Source organism: Heloderma suspectum, chromosome 4 (genome assembly GCF_057233095.1).
Source record: "Heloderma suspectum isolate Gila_16-S chromosome 4, 16-S_ref, whole genome shotgun sequence".
Classification (NCBI taxonomy): Eukaryota; Metazoa; Chordata; class Lepidosauria; order Squamata; family Helodermatidae; genus Heloderma; species Heloderma suspectum.
This window is the reverse complement of record NC_139461.1, coordinates 170,449,459-170,466,082: the sequence shown is the minus strand read 5'-3', so window position 1 is coordinate 170,466,082 and position 16,624 is coordinate 170,449,459. Positions and strand designations below refer to the sequence as shown.

Sequence of the window (16,624 nt, the reverse complement as noted above, 5' to 3'; positions counted from 1 at the left end):
TTTTGCTTTGATCCTGGATACCCAGATGGCAGCTGTGGCCAGATCTGCTTTCCATCAGAGACATCCAAATAGCTGACTGTACCCTTATCCTTAAGACAGAGATCCGACTATCATCCAAGGGCTTGTAATTGATGGATTCACTATGTGCACTATACAATACTGTCTTTCGCAATGATTAAGAAGCCTCAGTTTATCCTGTACGTGGCTACCTGACTTGACTGGCTGTAGGCCACACTTAGCAGCCTTGAAGCTGTCCCAAATGGATTCTGGGCTTGCTTTGAGGTGCTCATTTTGATTTTAAAATAATTAGAAAACACCTCCTTCTATATGGAGATGGAAAGGGTGATGGAGATAAACAAGATTAAAAGTAGGCGCCTGCTCCTGTTGCAGCTGGACTCCCCTCCCACCAGGGGCATTTACCATCAACTCACCTATGGGAAAGAACAACGGCGGCGCGGGGGAGGCAAGAAGAGACCATCTCTAAGTTTGTTCCAGTACGCTTTGCTCTTCTCCCTTCCCTAGGCCAACTGACATGAGCTACATTGTGGGTGGGAATGATCCTGATGGGTTGTTATGTTTTGATATAGTTTTAATTGTGATTTTATTAATGTATTTTGATGATATTTATAAACCTTCTTGAAAGGATTTGTATCCTGAAAGGCAGGCAATAATTGTAATAAATAATTAAAAAAATACTAAGCATGAACATATAGGTTTTAAGAAGGCAGCATCTTTAAAACATGCTTGTTCTATGGCAGTCTGAGAAACATTGTCTTTGGCTGTGATGTCACAATTATGGCACGGCCTTCCACAACAGTAGCCTGCTAAGGGTCTTCTGTTAATTACTTCTGCCTTGAAATTTACAAAAAACCTACACATTCCATCAGATATGTGGCAGCTGCAGTATTTTGTTTTATGTGTAGCTTTATTTTTCTGTGTTTCTTGTCATTTTATATTATGATGTGCTTTGGTTAGGGTATTATTGTTGTTGTTGATTAAAATTATGTGTCACTTCCCACTACAAAAAGCAGTCCCAAAGCGACTTACACACAAAATACAGAAATCCATGATTAATATAATGGGCTAAAAAAACACACCCCAAAATCAATATAAACCATAATCAGCAAAAAAATAAAAAAATACCATAAAAACATAATCTAAAAATAATACAATATGAGAAGTGTTCATCCACAAATACACAAAATCTCCATCTGCTCACAGGGTTTTTTTCAGAATAGCAATTTATATGTAGTTGGAAATATATATCTTTGATGAAATTAAAGAAAAAGCAAAACATACACTAGCTTGATTATCACCAATTGCTCAGCTAATTAGAGCCCATTTACACATGGAATCATTTATGTTAAGAGTGCTGTTTATTTTAATTACTGTACAGAATGCATGTTTGTGCAGATATTTAGACATCACTTTAAAAGGAGAATTTAAACCTTTGATAACTGCAGTTATTTAAAAAAAAATGGACTGCCTTCCATTTGATGCTGCATTAGTGCCACCTTGTGCTGAGAACAGATCCTTACAAGTTTTATTCATCCTATTTCAACCACAGTGATGATTCTTTATGCATTTATTTTTAGTCAGATATTGGCCACAGTCGGATGATCATAAGCCAAGATACGAACAGGTCTTTTGCTCATGCATACATCTCCTCCACAGGTCGAAGCAAACAAAGAAGACTCTAACCATTGTTCAAAGCAGGAATCTATGGTTACCAATTTCAGAACAAGTCAAAATATTGAACCAACAGCAAACTGTGAGGCTTGTATCTTACAAGTGTCCTCAATAAATCTTTCATCTTCCCCCACACACACTTTCACAGGCATCAAATATACACAACTAATCATTCCAAACAAAGTTCGCAGATAGTGAATAGTAAGCAACAGACTATATTCTTATCTTCATAGAAATGTTTGGAAGGAAGTTTTCTGTACATGGGAGATCAAAGTGTTGGTGTAGCAGAAAGGCCTGATTTGGATGAATAATCCCCACTTGCTAAAAGTGGTTTAAGATCCTGGTTAGTAAACCAATATTAAACCACAATTCCCTCTTTTGGACAATATAGGGAACTGTAATGTAAGCTAACCAAGACTGGCTGACTGGGGAGGCGAGGGGGGTATCCTGACATTAATTCCTGACAGCTACAATCTAGGAGATGTAGGTCTGAACTGGGCCTGTCATGTCCTAGCTCAGCTCAAGGTTCACAAGGGAGGCTGATGTGAAGCAACAGCACTTGTTGGAAAGGCAGATTCACATCAAGCTATGCATGATCATATTCAGTTATGTGGGATCACAACAGGCAAGACAGGGCATGGCCTGTCACAACCTTGGGCATATCACTGTGGCAGGTGCTAGCTGGAACTCACCCAAGGAGTTGTCTCAGCAACATGCAGAAGCCTTCTAAGGACTTATGAAAGCTCATTGGCCTGGATCTCCTGCTAACCCCTCACCCTCTGATGAGCTGTGTGTTTTTTAAAGGGCCACTGCCTGATTCTGCAGCCGCTGGCTCCTTCAACATAAGGGCAGTGAAGACTGCATGGTGGAGTTCCCTCTAAGTCTGAAGATTCTGGTAAAGTTACTAGTCCTGATGGCTATATGCTACCTCCAGTATCAGAGGCAGTGTCCCTATGTACATGGGAATATGAGCAGGAGGGTGCTGTTGCGCTCATGTCCTGGTTCTGGGTTTCCTGGTTGGCTGTGTGAACAGAATGCTGGACTAGATGGACTTTGGTCTGATCCAGCATGGGTCTTATGTTCTTCTGTCCTCCGGTCTTGAAGGTCCTCGAGCAGCTAGCAATAGTTCATTGGCCAATGCCTCCTCCCCCTCTGAGATTTCTTCTGAGTGAGAGGGGATTGAAGCCAGAGAACATGACAGGGACAATGACACCATCACTAGTTCTGGATGCCAACATCTTAAGTTTCAACATCCTTGTTTGTATGAGGTATTATTTTGTTTGTTCATTTTTCATATTTCTACCATACTCCTTAATGGCAAATTTCAGAATGCATGCAGGAAATTGGTGTCACATGCAATAATGAGAAAACCATCTGAGACATCCTCATGCCCATAAAATTACCTTTGACTTGATCAATGCAGCTGCACATCTGCACACTGCACATGATCAGATGGCAGCTGTGGTCAGGAGTGGCTTTGCCAAGCTTCAGCTATTGTGCCAGCTGCGCCCCTTTGTGGGGAAGGTAAATCTTGTTACAGTGATACAAGTCTTAATCACCTCACATTTAGATTACTGTAACATGCTCTACGTGAGGCTGCCCTTCAAAAGTGTTCAGAAACTACAGTTAGTGCAAAACATAATGCTCTCTGGCATGTGTTTTACAGACCATGTTAACACTGTCCTTGAAACAGCTGCACTGGCTTCCAGTTTCTTAGCTACGAAACCCTAAACAGATGGGGACCACAATTATCTGAAAAATAGCCTCTTCTTGTATGAATCTGCCCATAATTTGCATTTGTCATCGAAGGCCCAATTACATGTCCCACCACCCAGAGAGGTGAAGTTGGTGGGTATCAAGAGACATAGCTTTTGATGTAGCAGCACCCTGGAAATGGAATTACCTGCCCAGGAAGGATAAGTCAGCTCCTTCTTTATTGTCCTTCAGACAGGTGGCAATTTTTTTTAAAAAAATATGTATTAGCATATTTTAAATATTCAATATTTTTCACAGTTCGAATATATCTTGAGCTTGTAAACCATTCTATTCAGGCAGAACTGACAGGGCATCCCCTAGCTCAGCCTTCCCCAACCTGGCGCCCTCCAGATGTTTTGAACTTCAACTCCCATCAGCCCCAGCCAGCATGGCTGATGATCAGGAATGCTGGGAGCTGTTGTAAAAACTAAATAAATCTGAAGGTCACAAGCTTGGTGAAGGCTGCTTCAGCTAATTTCAAGAAAAGGAACACAAAGCCATTATTTAAGTCCCAAGGGATGTTTCTAATTTTAGAATGTACTTTGCAAACCTTCATTGCAAGGCAATTCACAATTACCTCAGAGGAATGAAATCACTCAATCTTTTTAAAAATACATTAGTATATTACAATTACTAGCATACCCAGTGGAGAAAATGTATGGCCTGATACCTGATATGATTAATACTACTGGATTACATCCAACATGATAGTTTAGTCATGAAAATTAGATACAAATATGTCATTATACAAAGATCTAGTCATATCCTTCATTGCATGCATCATCATAGCTTACTCGCTTTTATACACAGCAAGCATTTCTTTCAGCACAAATTACCATTTCTCTTTGTACCTAGCCTTTCCTCTCAAGGCAGTATACCATGGTGCTGTTATATGGAATCTGCACTAAAAGCTGTGAAGTCCCAAGGATGTGGTTCGCATGTAATGGCAACCCATGAGTTGTTATGCACAAATGGGAGACAGCAGGTGCACTGCCTCCTGCCCGCCTGCCTCTTCCACTTTTAAAGAACAACCTATGATCAGCTCATTCATAAGTTGTTAGCGTGACATCCCCAAAATGGGACACTGGGTTGGTCTTGAGTTAAGCAACCCGAAGTTAACCACTATATGTTCTTAGGTCAACTTTCGTTTATTTAACCCACCAATAACCCAAAGTGTCCAGGTTCAGACGTTAGCATTTTATAGGTAGTTTTGTAACTGGGAAGTTGTTTGTGTATTCTTCGCGTCCCTAGCAAATTGTGAGTTTAATTAGTTAATTAATTAACCCAAGATTTGTCACCAAATGCTGCTGTTATGTACAAACAGCATCAAGATAAAAGGTATTTCAGAATTTCACTCAATTTCTATTGTTAATGTTGCATTAGACAAAAAACTCAAGACACCACATGTGCTCTGATATGCTAGCTCAAACTGAAGTGAGACAAACACAATGGCTTTTGTTTAGATACATGAAGTTTACCATTACAACTGATTGTACAATTTCAAAACTGAATGAAAATACTCAAAATGAGGAATCATGTCCATTTCTATCAGTGTTAAGATGCCAGCCTGGAGTTCTATACAAAGAAGACTTGAACCTCATCAAATACAATAGTTTCAATTTCTGCGACTAAGAAATATTAAAAATGAAACCAGGAGAAACCTTCTTAGAACCCAACTTACACAGTCTGAAAAATTATGAAAAAAGTCCGGTTTCTTACCTGTAACTGGAGTTCTTCGAGTAGTCATCTGTTCACCTGCGCTGAGTCTCAATTCAGGAAACTTCTATAGCTGAGAAATTTTGGTGGGAACCCCTCCCCCACCATCCGATTGCACATATTCTAACAGGTTCCCACTCAATCCCTCAGTTCCAAGGAGACCGCCAATTGTGGCCCCCTTAAAACCAAGGAACCCAGTACCAACACTAACATGACATTGACTCCAAAATGGGGATGGTGGGTGGATTGTATGAATGCACATATGACCACTCAAAAACTCCAGTTACAGGTAAGCAACCTGACTTTCTTCTTTGTGGTCTCTGTGCATCACACATATGGAGGAATAACTGGGTTATGTACCAGGAGGTGGGTCGGTGTCCTTATCGAAGAACCTCTGACACCACCATCCAGCCAAATGAGCAGTCTCTCCTGGCTTGAACATCGAGACAATAATGCTTGACAAGGATGGAAGGGGTAGACCAGGTTGCAGCTTGACAGACATCTGGTATTGACACCCCTCTTTCAAATGTTATATGAAAGTGAAAGACACCAGGCGCTGGGAAGAGACAGGGAGTCCCTTCTTGGGTCCCCCATAACAGACGAACAAACGCTGAGATCGATGAAACAACTCCGTCCTAGCTTTATAGAAAGCCGAAGCCCCGCAAACATCTATGGCGTTCAGCGTCTTTTCAATCACTGTCAAGGGCGAGGCGAAAAAGGCAAGAAGAACTATATACTAACCCAAATGAAAACGTGAAACCACGTTAGGCAGGAAGGCAATGTCAGAACAAAGTACTACTTTGTCCCTATGAAAGCGTAAGCATGGAGCGTCCACTCCAGTGCACTGGGCTGAAGTAATGGCTACTAGAAACATGACTTCTAGTGAGAGAAGGCGAAAATCCGTTGTAGCGAGTGGCTCAAATGGTTTTTGGGTAAGCGCATGCAATACTACAGACATGCTCCATGCTGGCACTGGAGGTTTCACAGGAGGAGCATGATTTCTAACTCCCCTCAAAAACTGACGAATCAGAGGATGCAAGGAAACTGGAAAGGAAAGATTCCTCCTGTGCAAGCACCGAGTCATTGCTGACTCCTAGAGGGATGCCGCTTTTGCTGGCGTTTTCATGGCAGACTATAGCGGGGTGGTTTGCAATTGCCTTCCCCAGCCGTGACTACCTTTCCCCCAGCAAGCTGGGCACTCATTTTACCAACCTCGGAAGGATGGAAGGCTGAGTCAACCTGAGCTGGCTACCTGGCTCCCGGCTTCCGCTGGGATCAAACTCAGGTCATGGGGAGAGTTTCGGTTGCAATACTGCCACCTACCACACTTATTAAAAAGACAGGAAGCCAAAAAGGCTGCTATGTAAACTCTCAGAGAAGAACTTTTAAGTCCTTGCTCATGGAGGAAGAATAAAAACTTCAGAATATCCTGTACAGTACAACAGACAGGATTGAAGTAACTGTCTATAGTGAAAAGAGTAAAACGTGCCCACTTACTTGCATAAGGTTTTCTGGTAGCAGGTTTCTTAGCTGCCCCAAGAACAGACTGCAGAGAAGCAGGTAAGTTTATTCGATCACCTCCTGGAGCCTCCATACCATGAGATGCAAAGTAAGTAGATCTGAATGTCTCATCTTGCCTCTGTCTGTGGACAACACGGTTGGTGTTGACGGGAGCCGAAGATAGTCCCCTCTGAACCGATGCAGGAGTTTGGCAAACCAAGGCTGCCTGGGCCACAACAGTACAATCAGGATGCCCTCCGCTTCGTCTTTCTCCATCTTCGCTATCACTCGGGTGAGAAGGGGAAATGGTGGAAACATGTAGAGGAAAATTCCCCTCCAATTCCTGGCAAAGGCATCTCCGAGAGACCTCACACTTCTGCCCGCTTGATTGCAGAAACTGTGGCACGCTGCATTCTCCTCCATCGTAAAGGAGGGGTGACCCCACCAACGAAACAAATGGTTGCAGACGCTTGGACTGAGGTCTCATTCATGGGAGGCTGGAAAGGAGCAACTCAAATGATCGGCCAGGGAGTTGTCTTCGCCAGCAATATGAATTGCAGTAAAGCTGATGTCCCAGGCAATACACTACTCGAAGATCTGTATCATCAGCCAAATCAATGCCACTGAATGAGTCCCCCACTATCTGTTGAGGTGGAACACCGTCATCGTGTTGTCAGAAGCTGTCTGGATACAATGACCATGAAGGACCATTTCGAAAACCTTCAAGGCCTTGTTGACAGCAAGAAGCTCTAGGCCACTGATGTGACTGTTCACCTCTGCCTTCAACCATAGCCCCTGTACCTTGAGGTGCTTGCACTGAGCGCCCTAACCTAACACTGAGGCATCGGTCGTGACCATCAATGTTGGGAGTGAGAAGCTGGGAAGGTTACAGGCCCCAGGCCTGTAACCAAGTCACCTTTAGTTTTAAAGGGGCCTAAAGATCCATAATGCTTTGCTTAGATTCATTATTAGTGCAATTCCCTTGGTAAAGGGGCCTCTGAGCATGTGAGATGAGTCAAAGGTCGATAGTGCGACCTCAGCACATTCCATGCTAACAAAGGCTAGTATCTTATCAGGGCCTAGGATGTGCCTGTGTAGTGAGGCTATGTTTATGCCGAGCTACAGGTGTCTGTGCTGGGAAAGTTCTGATTGTTTTCCTTCTGAACAAGCACTGTTAGCCTATGCTGGGAAAGCTGCAGATGAATGCTAATTAACACTTGCTGCTGTCATGCTGCCTCACTGCTGACATGTATGGTATAAAACCCATTTTACCCCACGGCTCTGAGTTCAGAGAAGCTGTCTGATCCAACCATTGGGTACACCTGTGTACTGTAAGTACTCAGTAAAGGCTCCTTGTAAGCAAACCTGGGTCTGGCTTAGTATTATCTAGGCACCTCCAAACCTTAGCAGCCCACGGCCAGGGCAATACAGAAGCTGGAAAGGTAAGCCTCGTAGGAGGTTTGATGACACCGTCCACCAGAGAAGCAAAGCCGTGACAGCAGAAGGGAGCCATAGCATGATTCTTTGGACATCTTCCCCAGGTTGAATGCTCTGATGAACTGGTTCTGTAACATCCTCATGCAAAGGCAGACATATGGGACCACCGCAGTTATAGCCACCATCAGCCTAAGTAGCTTCTGTATCGTGTAGGCTCATAAGGTATGGCAAGCTAGAACATCTGTCACAAGCTGCACGAACACTCGTATTCGATCTCAAGGAAGGAATGCCCAACCTTCCTGGGAATCTATGGAGGCTCCAATGAAATGGACAACTTGGGATGGCACCAAAAACAATTTCTCTGTGTTCACATACAACCCAAGGTTTTCCAACAAATCTAACATAGGCAAGCTTGCCTTTCGCAAACAGTCCTTCAACTGAGCAACTAGAAGCCAATCATCAATGTAAGGATACATCTGGACCCCGTGAAGCCTGAGATGGGCACAGACCACGGCCATGCATTTTGTGAAGACCCATGGAGCTGCTGTGAGTCTGAAAGGCAGCACCCTGAACTGGTAAGCAAGACTATCGACTGCAAACTGGAGAAAACGCTGACTGAACTCCTCTATTACAATATGGAAATACACATCTTTCAGATCGATGGCTGCAAACCAATCTCCTCTCTGCAGCAAGGGTAGGATCAAACTCAATGTAGTCATTCTGAACTGCTGGGGTGGAGTGAACACATTGACCCCTCCGAGATCCAGAATTGGGAGAAGCCCACCGTCTTCTTTGGGCACCACGAAATAACGGGAATAAAACCCCTCATACATCTCCAACGGAAGAACCAGTCTGATCACGCCCTTTAAAAGAAGCTTGTCCACCTCCTCTAGAAGCAGTGGAGATGAAGTCATGGCTGCGATGCCTGAAAAGGGTGGAAGAGCATTGAACTCAATTTTGTAACCTCTACAAATAATAGCGAGGACCCAGGAGTCTGTTGTTATTCGCTGCCATGCTGGAAAAAAGGCTGTGAGACAGAAGCCACAGAGAGGAGAGTGGTCCAAGAGAAGGGGTAACGAAAGCAGGCAGTAAAAGACATTGTTTCTTCGCATAGTCTGTTCTCCTATGAGACAACTGAAACCACGATGTCAAGGCAATTTAACGTTTTTGTTCAGAGACTAGTTGCTGGCGCACCTGCTGATCTAAGTTGAGCTCGCGGCCGGTGGGAAGACGACTAACGGTACCAGCAGCATTGTCAAAGGGCTGGTTGTGCCTGTGACAGTCCCATTTTTCATGCTGTGGTTCTCGCCTTCTGGACAGTGTCCATGGCTTCATCAGAGTTAAATGAATCTTCACCGTCGAATGGAAGGTCTTCAATTTGGTAGCGTGTCTCCTGTGTGAGGCCTGCCGATCTCAACCATGCATGCTGTCGGGAGCACTATCGCTCCCACCATCACCTTGGTGAACAATTGGCTTGGTGCCGAGCAGTGTTAATTTGTTGTCTTGCTAGCTTAGTCACCTTAGACTGAAATACACGTGCTCACACTGATCATCTGGAAGGTAGTCACACAGGGAGCCAATCTTCTACCATAAAAAAAGTTGGTATAACGCCATGGCTGCTTGGTAATTTGTGATGCTCAAACCAAGGGAAGCAGAAGAGTATATTCGCCTGCCCATTAAATCCAATCTCCTGCCCTCCTTGTCTACTGGAGAAGAATGAACCCGATTAGATCTTCCCTGCGATGATTCCACAATAACTGAGCTAGGTGGAGGATGAGTAAACAAAAATCTCACATCCTTCTCCTGAATCCTAAACATGGTCTCCAGCCTTTTAGAAGTTGGAGTCATGGAGGACGGTGCCTTCCAGGAAAGCTGCACAGTCTGGAGTAAAGTTGGCAAAAAAGAAATAGCCACTGGAGCACTACAGTTGGTATGAAGGACATCTAATACCAGTTCTTTAACTCTCTCTACCAGTTGTTGAGTCTCAAGATGAAGTGACTAGGCCATTCTAGAGACTTGTCTAGAAAAATGTCCCATGCCCTCCGAAGGTGAGGATGGATCTTGAGAGCCCACTGTACCATCAGGCAACAAAAGCAATAATGAAACAGATGATACTGAGCAGAGACAGATAGGTAATCCTCCCTCAGGGAACAAGAGGACTCCCTCTGAACTTCTCTCTCGTCACCCTTAGAAGACTCTGCTTGAGGAAGCAGAGAAGATACTCTATGGCCATCTACCGTCTGCATCTTGGAAGCCTTGGAGAATCAATGGTTGAAGAGGACGTGTAGAAGCCTTAGGAGCAGGCACTGGCAACACAGGAGGTTGTGCCCTCGCAACTGGCAGAGGAGGTGGTGATGGCATAAAAACTTCTGCAACCGATGCTCAAGCTGGAGGAGAGATGTGATGTCGTGTAACTCCTTGATAGGGATAGTGACCATACTGGGAGCCGGGAGATCTGGGTTCTAGTCCCCACTCGGCCATGGCAGCTCACTGGGTGACTTTGGGCCAGTCACAGGCTCTCAGCCCAACCTACCTCACAGGGTTGTTGTTGTGAGGATAAAATGGAGAGGAGGAGGATAATGTAAGCTGCTTTGAGTTCCTTGAAAAAAGGAAAAAAGGCAGGATATAAATGCAATAAATAAATAAATAAATAAATAGTAATTCCAATAGGCCCAATCACAGCAATGTCTCGGGGGAAAAGACAAATCTGATTTTCGATCCCAGTCAGAATGGGAAGATTGAGATCTCTCCCGATTTTAAGTTTGCCTAGGGGCAGTTGCCCCTTCGCCCCTACGAGAGTAAGCCTTGCGGACTGATTGCGGGGATAATTCATGGTGACGCTCCCATACTGGAGCCTGCCTGACAGCCCCTCAATCCCGAGTCGGTGTTGAGCCTCTTATCTCTCCTTCCAAAATAGACGCCATCGGCACCGGTACCGATGTCAATATTGAAGGTGCGGAAACCATTGGAATCGGCAAATCTAACACTGGAGGAGGAATAGGCAAACGAACGGGCTATTTAATTGGAGAAGCCATCTTTTTAGACTCTTTCCTCTTTTTCTTTTGCACTTCTGAAGAACGGGAAAGCCTTGCATTTTTCAATATTTTCTTTGCTAGGGTCAGAATGGCCCTTGGCTAGAGCCGGAGCTGGCTGAGAAGGTGAAGTCACTGATTTCTCTACAATCTCCTCCCGAGGAGGCTTATCTGCACCCTTAGCCCCGCTTACTGACTGATCTGTTCCTAACGCCATAGATTTCTTAGGAGTGTCTGCTGCCTTCAAAGCCTTCTCCCAAAGAATTGCCTTGAGTCTATCAGCATGGTTTTTTCTAGCTTGCTTGCTAAATGACATGCAATCGTGTCAAGCCTCCACGATATGTCCTTCACTCAAGCAGCGCAGGCACAGCGAGTGACCATCAGTGGGAGGCAGTTTACCCCTCAACAAATGCACTTTCGAAAAGGAACCTTCACGGCCATATGCCCTAAGGCAACACATGATCAAACGATTGCCTATAACCGAAAGAAACAAAAATAAACCAAAACAGATAACCATAAAGACAGAAAAACTAGAAGAAGAATGAAGAGAAAGTAGGAAAAACCATGAAAATCCTCTCGGCACAGTCACATGACTAAGAAGTCCCATCTGTCAAGTTCTACCACAATGGCAGTCGATGAGGAACTGATGGATTGAGCGGGAACCTGTTGGAATATGCATGGTGGGATGGTGGGGGAGGGGTTCCCAGAAAATTCCTCAGCTATAGAAGTTTCCCAAATTGAGGCTCAGCGCAAGTGCAGAGCCGATATGTGTGGTTAACAGAGACCATGAAAAATAATATAATTTCAAAAGGGTTACCGTCAAGAATATATCAAATACTGATAAATATTTACCAGAAGATAAATACTTTAAGGTCCAATGGAAGCAGATGACACATTTTACAATTAATGACTCAGAACGGAAAGTGAAGAAGCACGGGAGGGTTGGGAAAAGCAACAATTTGTGTTAATTTGAAATATTTATCCTAAGTTGTTATACTGTTGGAATGTGACACCAAGGAAAATAAGGATATACAATACCAATATATATGCATGTTGGAAACGTGATGTATTAACAGGACGTTACAGCAGGTGGTCATGCCCTGCTATTCAAACTTTTTAGATTCAAATACACAGACACTGAGCAATGGATATGAATTATTAGATCCCAAAATGATACTATTAGAAATTATTTATCTGAAAATAACATTGTTCAATAGCCTCAAATGTATTAACGGCTACAAATTGTTATTGCAAAAATATTAGACAAGTTTCAAAAATACCAATCTACAGAGAATGGCTAAGTACGACAGTTAGCTCAATTGTAAAAACTAAGCAAGGAAGATGGAAGGCAACAGAATCCTGCATTTGTGACAGAATGGCACTGATTTTTGGAAAACAAAATATAAAATATTATACCTATTTTATTATGTTGTAAAAGTAGATTCTTCTTTATTTCTATTAAAACGTTGTATATGAATTGCATATAAACTGTATTTGTTATATCATATGTCTCTTATTCTATTGTATTTGTAGATAAATGAATAGAAAAGATGTTTAAAAAATGTTTCCCTAACTACTATGCAAATATTTTAATCAATGCAAAAAGGCAGTGGCCTACAGAAAGACTGATACATACTTATCTAAGCCATATTTTTGTGGTAGAGCCCTCATGGGATATCATCATATCCCAATAGCTGTATTGATATTTTCTGGTAGTAGGTCATCGGCATCTGAAACTGCAAGCTAGCACACGCAGACGTGTATACTAACGCATGGTATCAGTCCACACCAAGGGAAAAGAAAGACATTTAAGCATGCCAAATGTCCGAATCCACCCTATGTCACAAAATGTAGACACAATTTATTACATTGTATTATTGTTTGATTATTAATTTTTGGCTTGTTAACCACCTTGTTTTTACTTCTATAGAAAAGCAGAAGAGAATTGATTGATTGATTGATTGAGTTTATATCCCACCTTTTTTCCTCCTTAAGGAACCCAAGGCAGTTTACATAATCCTCCTCCTCTCTTTTTTAGCCTCACAACAACAATCCTGTGAGGTGGGTTGGGCTGAGAGCCTGTGACTGGCCCAAAGTCACCCAGTGAGCTTCCATGGCTGAGTGGGGATTAGAACCCAGATCTCCCAACTCCCAGTCTAACACTCTATCCACTATACCACACCAGCTCTCTTATTATCAGAAATGCTGATAATAAAATAAAAAATGTTGGCTAGTATGAATCATTGATCATAGCAATCCAGAGCTACATTGTACTTATGGGGCCACAGTTGTGGCCCTCTGTTAAGGGTCAGTCAGACAAACCACGTTCTGTTATAACCAGAAATTAGGGGGCAGTAGCTTCTATTCCTTACACTCAGAAATCAGCTCAGATAATTTATCTAAAACTTGGCAGCATAGGAGAGGTCAGTTTGAGAATGGTCTGTGCCAATTTTGAGGTATAAAGGTTAAAAAATTGCTTGTTTATGGGAGCTTAAAGTTTGAGGAATGACTTTCTCACAGACTTCACTAGAGTGAAACTATCGGCCAATTTCTTGATCTGTACAGCATCTTTTGGGAAACTGTTGTGTCAGGTCAGGGGGAAGGTCTAGTACATACTGTGCCCTAATAGTACTGTAACATGGATGGAGTTTTTTTGTTTTTGTTTAATTAAAACGTGATTTCTCCTCCCAACCCCAGCCACATTTTATCCTATGAGAGTTCATAAGATCCTTCCCTGGATATGCCCAGAATGATCTTGCAGGAGGAAGGGGGTAGAATGAGAGGGATTATGACTAGTTACCAGGGAGATGCAACAGAAGGGGAGGAGAGGGAGCAGGAGAGGGAGAAGTTATTACGTCACATAAGGTTTAAGGTAGTTGGGAAACAGAGGTTTTGGGGAAAATAGCTGCAGCATTAATTCTACTTTAAAAAGTTATTTATGATGTTACTTTATTATACTGAGGGGTGAGGAATCGAACTATGGGCCTTCCTAAAAGTATAATTAAAAACTTAACACGTTCTGAAATGCAATTTTCCCAGTATTTTCCCTGATACAGCCACTCTCTAGGACTGTATATAGAATTATATTTCTTTATTGAAACTCAAGGACATCATTTTTGAGAGACAGAGAATAGTGTGCTATCCTATGAGATATATTCTCTTAAGAACTACACGTCCCAGTCCCTTAGTTCATGCTGGCATTTTCTGTGCACTTGCAAGGAGCCACTTCTTTTGTTAAATTTCTAGGGCTCAGAAATCTTTTTTTTTTACCCTGAAGATATGTGAGTAAGGGAGCAATCCTATGACCACTAGACACTGTCTAGAGGGCCATAGGATATGCTCTTTTCCGGGAACCGACCCCGGAAAACTCACCTCCCCCCACGTCCACGCTGGCTCCTGTCCTCTGCACTCGGAAGAGGTGCACGGAGCGACTGAAAAGGGGTGGGGCTGGGGCCTTTCCGGGGCGGGGAGAGCAAAGCTGCGTGTACATCACATCCAATGTGATGTACAGCAGCTTCCTCTCCCAGTCGGCCCCCCATGGCTAGATAGCCAAAAACGGTTGTCTAGCGGAAAATAGCAGGGCAGGAGAGGCATGGAGGGAACGATCCCCCCCCCCTGTGCCTCTACTGCCTTGCTTTGGATAGGCAGTCGCCTCCAAGTTCGGAGGCGGCTGCCTATCTTGACAGGATTGCGCCCTAAATAAGCTATCCTTAATTTACAGGTTTATAAGCCTATCAGAGATTTTGTGATAAAAATTATTTCAGAATTTTGCACATTTATACAACAGTGCTAAATTTCTTGAAATAATATTCAGCAGCTCATATTAAAATACATACATCACGATATTTCTTTGTTTTAATAAATGTGCTTTAAAATCTGTTAAAGTGCATGTTAAGAAGAGTGCTCCTCTTCTTTTGGCAGAGGAACAGCATAAAAATACTTCAAATAAATAAATAAAATGAGTGTGTCTATGTGAATTCTTACCCTTCTGAATTGTGTGTTAGAGATAAAACACTTAACGACTGAACAACAACAAGAAGCAGCTGCTTCTTTCCCTGTCTTTTCATTTTTACTCTGGAGTAGAGGCATGAGGCAGTCCACTTGTAATATGGAATGGTAGCTTCAGTTGCATAGATGCCATGTATCTATTCCAGTGAACAGACAAGTCTTCGACTTAGGTCCACCACTTTGCCACTGACAGGCATCCAGCTCCAAAGCCGTGGTGAAACTAGAACTAGCCATAGCACAGGATACTATACCATATGTGTATTGCCAAAATAATGTGCCCATTAAGTACATGGCCCTTTACAGCTATAATTTCCCAGCATTCTGTAGCTTGAGTGAACATGGAAAGCCCTTAACAAAATATGTTTAAATCAAAAGGTTTTGGTAACTGAATAATGCATTGTCGTACTCAGAAATAAGAATTTCATTCTACTTGACTGTGAATCCCTCTGAGATTTCACCATTACTGAGCTCTTTGTTCCCAAAAGCTGTTCTTGCATTTATATCAATACTCCAATAATCATTTATGCAATCTATAGCTGTATAATTGCCATCAAACCTCTTCCTCTTGGCAAACATACTTTACTTTCTGAAGTCCATTATAAGTATATTCTCTTGGCACACAAAAATAGATTCTCATTCCATTGAATTACATTGGCTGCATTCACATATAATGCTAAGCCAAAAATCCTGGCTTAAATAAACCAGGATATTGATGAATAGTGTGTTGCCCTTTATGTAAGCCATGCTGATTCCCCCTCAGCAAGACACATTCTTCTATTTACTTGATAAATTTTATATTTAATAATATCTTCCATTTTATCTGGAACAGATATTAAACTAACTGGCTTATAATTTCCTGGATATCCCCAGATCTCTTTTAAAAAATTGGCATTGGATTGGCCACTTTCTAGTCCTCTGGTTCAGAGGACAGTCTTAGGGACATGTTACCTATTTGTGTTAGAAGATCAGCAACTTCATGAAAGAGCCCACTCTCAAAGAAACATGACAGTTTTAAGATAAAGGAGCAAATGGTTAGAGCACATCCATATAACATATGACTAGAAGTAATCTCAAATCAGGAATTCCAAAAATGTTAAGTCCTTAGAAAAAGGGCATATACCAAATTAGGGCATAGGACACACATGAGCAACAAAGCAATATTAATTTATTTTATAATTTCTCATTTGCTAGGGTAGGTACAGTTTTGTATCACATGTGCATCAATGTACATCATGGGTAACACAAATCAGGTTTCTTCAAAATCATCACTAGGGTCATCTGGTCTTTTAGAATTTTGGCTTCCTAAATAAGCAGAATGCACAGCCTAAATAAGAGACCCCAAAGCAGCTTATTTACAGAGAGAAGTGCAGTATGAAGAAGAGCTGCTATATAAATGAATTCATAAAGGAAAATTATCCTTCTACTGACCAGAGCTTTTCCAATCCTTTGCCTCCTTCTGCTATTCTCAAGTTTCTTCCAATTCCCTC

General features: G+C 42.5%; 1 protein-coding gene across 4 annotated transcripts in view; it reads right to left on the bottom strand.

Annotated features, from left to right (window-relative positions):
- Positions 1-16,624, bottom strand: part of RALGPS2 (Ral GEF with PH domain and SH3 binding motif 2) — a 176,953-nt gene that overhangs the window by 132,070 nt on the left and 28,259 nt on the right. Inside the window, exon 2 of one of the 4 annotated variants that reach the window (XM_084851235.1) lies at positions 6,658-10,696. The exons of the other annotated variants lie outside the window; for them this stretch is intronic. The gene's annotated coding sequence lies outside the window, so the exon portion shown is untranslated. The remainder of the gene's footprint in view (positions 1-6,657; positions 10,697-16,624) is intronic. 4 annotated transcript variants of the gene reach the window in all.